The sequence below is a fragment of the Lottia gigantea genome (genome assembly GCF_000327385.1).
Source record: "Lottia gigantea unplaced genomic scaffold LOTGIsca_4, whole genome shotgun sequence".
In the NCBI taxonomy this organism is placed as follows: Eukaryota; Metazoa; Mollusca; class Gastropoda; family Lottiidae; genus Lottia; species Lottia gigantea.
Window position 1 is genome coordinate 5594614 of NW_008709379.1, and position 6488 is coordinate 5601101.

Consider the following 6488-nt stretch of genomic DNA (forward strand, 5'->3'; position numbering starts at 1 on the left):
GGCACCAGCTGCGGCAGCCACTAATGCTGTACTCCATGCATTGCTTATGATAGGTTTTTCACCAGTTCCAGGATCTGTTGGGTCAGCGGAAGGATCTTGAGATTGTGATGTGTCCTTTGTATCTGGTGGTAAACGAGTTTGACTTGTGTCAGCAATGCGATCATGACTTGAACCTGAAGAACATGAAAAATGACAACCTAAATATAATTTCTTTGAATGGCATTTAGCAATTGTGAGTACGATATATAGACACAGCTTTATGGAACAACAATCACTAGTTAAAGTTTTATGCAACGTTTCGACGTGTCTATATATAAATATAATTTGCTTGATATATTTCAATACACAACTACATATTAGCAGTACATCAAAATGTCCAAATTCTTTCCCATAAACCTAGTTATGACAGACATTTTGATAGAGGTTTCCCATGATGTAAATATACAGTAACTAAACCTATATTATACATATTTGTAATTAAAATATGTTTTGGTCTACAAATTATCTTCAGTATATCTAAAATAATATGTTACTAACTGTGATGATATATGATAAATATTGTGAAATACTGTATAATTTAAGTGCAGACTACATAACATACATATACATTATTCTTAAAAAATCAATTTTAAAAGATAGCTTAGTACTTGAAACAGATGTATCAGCTGACTGTTGCTGTGTTTGACAATAAATATGTATGCTTATTTCATCCATTATAAGTCATGGGCTAAAAATCATTGAACACCAATTTTGCCTTCAGATGACTTCGAGTCCCGTATTTTTAGTTGTCTGAATGTAACCAGTTAACTTAAGCTGCCTTAACTTGCACCTACTTCGGAGGTGGCTTGAATAGTTAAGCCAGCTTAGTTTGCTCGTCTGACATTAAGCCAGATTTGTCATGTGTGCATTCTTCTTCAAATTTATAAGAAATATAATCATAACAAACCATGTAGGTGTCTTCCCACATTGCCTTTCCCAAATCGCCCATATGCTGTTCCGTTTCGCCCCATGCTATTTTGCGCTTTTCCCATAGCGCCCCATTCTTTTTTGCCCTTTTCCCATATCGCCCTTTGCTATTTTGCCCCTTTTCCATAACGCCCCCTTCCCAATTTGCCCCTTTCCCAGTTCGCCGCATAACCATTTTCTCCCTTCCCAATTCGCCCCTTCTCATTTCGCCGCTTTTCTATAATGAGACCGCATAATAAAATGTGCATTTTAGTACTGGAGCAGTAGGAATTTTATAAAGAGTAGATTGGAATGTCACTGCTGCCGTAAAATTTTTCAAACTTTGATGTTTGATCTAGTTTAGGTGTTTATTGATATTTTTAATTGAAACCTTCAGAATAAGTAGGAGATACATTTCTCTACAATGTATCATTTATTTTGCTATATGTGTATATTAGTTGTCCAAACTAATCAAAAAGCATTGAGACGTCAAATATTTAGGTAAACTAGTTTTGGCGTTCATAAATAAATGGCATGATACTTTAAGTAAATTAAAACAAAATATTTCTCTTGATTTTGGATTGGATTGTGAGCTTTAAAGAAAACATTTTGAAAATGGCAAATCTGGTACAGTAAATCATGTAAAACAGAAAATAAATTTGAATGGCTGATTTTTTTTTTGCTTTATCTTAATGATCAAACAAACGGAGCAGCTGCACAGATGATAGATTTTACGGATGAAATATTTATGAAAATAGCTCCAGCTCCATAGCATGTACCTGATATAGTTACTTATAAGTCAACGTCTATATCAGTAATTATTATCATTAAGTTAATTGCAAAGTTTATCAAACGAGCTAAATATTGTTATTTAATGAGTCATTTGATGATATTAATTACTGCACCAGCAATGGTTTACAGATATTATACTATAATCGTTGAACTCTATTCAAGGCCAAGTATCATATAACCTACTGTTAATTGACACCATTTACTATGTTATTATATGTATTAAATGCTGTATTATCTTTACATATGTTTGTAAGTTTGATTGCAAATTCTTTCCACAGTGCAATCTGAAATCCAAAGATTATAATCAGAAATATTGCTTCCCATGGGCGCAGTAATATTTAATATGTTTGGGACCATTCCACGATTCAGACCAGCTAATTAATTGTAATGGGTAAACTCTCACACTTTACAATATATTTTTGTGTAAGATTTTTTGAGTAATGGTAGCCATGATTTCAATTAGATATGGACTAATGAAATAAAAAATGAGTAACTATTTGAATGGAAATTTTCTCTCTCTCTCTCTCTTTGTACTTGATGATTAATATGATATATACTTTGTAGACTGTTGGCACTGATTCAAACATATGGACTATCCTTAAATAACTAAGTGCATCTCCACATTCAATACTTCTGACATACCAATGTATTACAAATTGCATTATTACAAGCTGATGTAGTGCATTCCGTATCAATATAGTTTAGACAAGGAATAAAATAGTCTTAAAATTTTCTATACAAGCTGATACAGATAAGTCCGGTGCAGATTTGAGTCAATAGCTCAGACGTTCATCATGAATAACTGAAATCTCACTGTGTAAATTTTGCTGCGTCGTTTGCTTTGCGAGACAGTATGTCAGAAATCTATCATGTTTGATATTTTTGGCTCAGGTACTCAAATCCAAGTGAGGATTCAAAACAACAAACTATTTTTTAAGTAGAAGAGTGAATCTTTTTACATCACAAAACTTGAATTTTGTCTAATGTAATCAGGCAAGCGTTCTTAGAATGAAAGAGGAGGTGGTCTCGGAACAGTTCTGAGAACAGATTTGATAAATTGGTGTAATGTAAACGCTAACTGTTCTTGGAATATTTTACTGTGCATGCCTAGTAAGCCACAGTAAGTCATATTTTCCAGTGCAAATTTGTCATTATTTAGTGCCATTACATCCTGATAATTACAGGAACTAAATTCAACTATTTTGAGAAGAGTTCCACGGATAAATGTGCCTAGAATAGTATTATTTACACAGCAATTGAAGAACTGTTCTCAGACCACTTGATTTACTGTTAAGTACCCGGTAAATGGCCACATTTTGTTGTGGACTGGTCCAGACCAAGAACGGAACACTTTATAGCACCCTGGTTTTACATTGGCTATTGTATGGTTTGACCCAAATTAAGTTTTGCTAAGTTTAAGAGGGTCTTACATCCTGATTCAACATCCACAACTGATATAGTACAACAGGTAGCTTCAAATAGATTTTCTTTGTGGCCCCGTATACTGGAAACGATCTTAGCGCTAGGATGTCCTAGAAGTAATGTTGGAAGATAAGAACCTAGGACATCCTAACACTAAGATCGTTTTGAGAATACGGAGCCAGGTTCTTTGTTACAAATCTTACATATATTGTAGAAATTGTATAATTTGGATATTATTCTAAGAATTTTCAGATAAATCTGAAATGCAACAGTTCATTAATATATTATAGTACTATAACTTAAACTTTATGAATATAATTATAGATTTATATTGCCTTTTTCATTCATCCCTCAATTTATTGAGTCTTAGACAATTTTATTTTTTAGACAATAAGTTTTGATCCATGTCTGATTAAAAACATGCACATGAGTAGGTCAGTTTATTTTTAGGATATTTAAAAAGTAAAATAAGCCTAGCTATATCTGGGCATCCACTTGAGAGTTTTTTCTACAAGTCTTGCGAGTTACTCTCACTTTCCATCTGACAGTAAATTGTAATGTGAGATACGATAAGAGAGTTAATCTAATGAATGCACAATCAACTTAAGCAACTTTCAACTGCCCTTCCACCTGAAAGACACCTAGAAATAAAGTGACCTGCTCCTATGCTCAGGTTTGAATTTGGACCATGGTCCAAGAGATGGAAATATTAAGAATTTCTTTTCTTTCATGTATTCATAAATTCCAGCTTGTTTATTTATTCACTAATTAATAAGACTTAACTATATTTAGTTAACGATTTGATAACAAGATTGATCTATTATCATGTATTAGGTAATATGGACAACTGGATAAAGAAATAAGTTGTATTTAGTATAATTGATGTAATCTACCTGTCAAGTATTATTTTCAGACACACATTTACTTTGTCTTTTTAATTTTAGGGACAGATGTGCTAGCCTCAATTCAGTACGCACGTATCGTTTCAAGTCTGCTCCAACAAAATCAGCGCGACATATGCTTCACATAGAAAAGTAAAACTATGCTTGGTTAACTCGCAGTTAAAAGTTCCTGCAAATTTTTCATAGCTTTAGAAAGTTCCCAGCATCAAAGTACCAAACTCTTTGATTGTGGGTGTAGACACCATTTTCTCGTAGTGATAAGGTTTTCTTGGAAAAGGTGCAGAGATATTTTTAGTTCAACCAATGAGAGGTGTCGGAATATGGGCCATCGTCACGGTTGCACACAATTAGGTCACGACGTCACAGACCGTAAATAAAACAGTCAATAAGTTGCTTGTTTCAATCTTGTTTTGAGCGGAAAGTTTGGCGATTTTACATGAATTATGGATATGAAATTGCTCTTTTGTGTTCAAATAAACATTAATATGCAGTTGTAACTTTATAGTTGAAAAATCCAGCGTAATTTGCTCATATCCATGGTTATCTTCAAAGAAGCATAAAGGAAAGAGATAAACGCAGCCTAGCCTAGTATCTGAGATAATCGAATGTCCCATGCCATAATTTTAATAGGCTATGTGAAAATCACTTGACGGTCTTTTATCAAATGTGTAATTATAAGAAATCTTTATGATAAATGATAGGCGAAATTTGAAAGAAGGGATTATAAAATTAATAAAAAAAAGAGACAATATACTAAAGAGTGGTTGTAGGCTTGGCCTAACTATAAGTATAATATAGGCCTACATACTTCTGAATGAAAATTACAAAACATTTTTTTCAAGCATATTCATTAATTAAAGATAGCTTGCCAGGCAAGGTAACATACGCCCACTTCCAGCTGTCAGAATGATAACAAAATCTTTAGTGGCTTAATAATAAATTTTCAAATAATCTTAAAAGCATCCATAAGTCAAGGCAAAAACCTGAAACATTTCATCAAGTTATGATATTCAAACATGAACAATGTCTCATTGCTGTACACTCGGAAACTGTTGATTCGATATTACAAATTTCTAACTTGACCGAGATCTCATCATGTATATCTAGTTTCATCAAGATTGGATAAAAACTGTAGACTACATTGTGCTTGTGAGCCGAATTTGACAAGTTTTTATTAAGTCAAGGGCAATAACTCCGACACCCTTCATCCGATTGTTACCAATTACGAACTCAAGTGAGATCTCATCAATGTATACATGCATACCTAGTTTCATATAGGTTGGATAAAAACTGTAGTTTCTATCGTGCCTACAATCAAATTTGATTCGATTTTATTAAGTCAAAGGCACTAACTCTGAAACTGTTCATCCGATTATTACCAATTCCGCACTTGACCAACATCTCATCAATATATTGATGCACACCAAGTTTAATCAAGATCAAATAAAAATTGTAATCTCTGAAACTGTTCATATGATTATTACCAATTCTGAACTTGACCGAGATCTTATCAATATATACATGCATACTAAGTTTCATCAAGATCGGATAAAAACTGTAGTCTCTATCGTGCCTACAAGGCAAATTTGACGCATTTTTACTAAGTCAAGGGCAATAACTCTGAAACCGTTCATCCGATTATTACCAATTACGAACTCAAGTGAGATCTCATCAATATATACAATAATACCAAGTTTCATCAAGATCAGATAAAAACTGTTGTTTTTATCGTGCCTACAAGGCAAATTTGACGCGTGTTTACTAAGTCAAGGGCAATAACTCTGAAACCGTTCATCTGATTATTACCAATTTCTAACTTGACCGAGATCTCATCAATATATACATATAAACCAAGTTTCATCAAGATCGGATGAAAACTGTAGTCTCTATTGTGCCTACAAGGAAAATTTGACACATTTTTACCAAGTCATCGCAATAACTATGAAACCATTCATCCGATTGTTACCAATTACGCACTCAAGTGAGATCTCATCAATATATCCATGAATACCAAGTTTCATCAAGATCGGATAAAAACTGTAGCCTCTATCGCACCTATAAGATATGTGAACAGATGGACCGAAGGATGGACGGACAGGGGCGACGGCAATATACGTGCACATTTCCATATGGCCGTATAAAAACAAGCAAGTTAAAAATAATTTTATAAAATTAACAACACCATTCTTATAAGGCTATATTGGTATAACAAATGTAATCAGCAAGTTGGGTTGTAATTTATAGCTAGGTATGGCCAGGGTACATGTATTTTCTAAGCTGTTCAGTAGTTTTTGATAAAACAGGACCATGAATTAGCCTTAATGTCTTTAGTGAAATTAAAGATGGTGGATTGTTGGTGAATGATTTGGTTTTGCTTTGAAAACTCTTCACTTGCGATATATGTTATTGCTTTTTTTTACTCTCTGT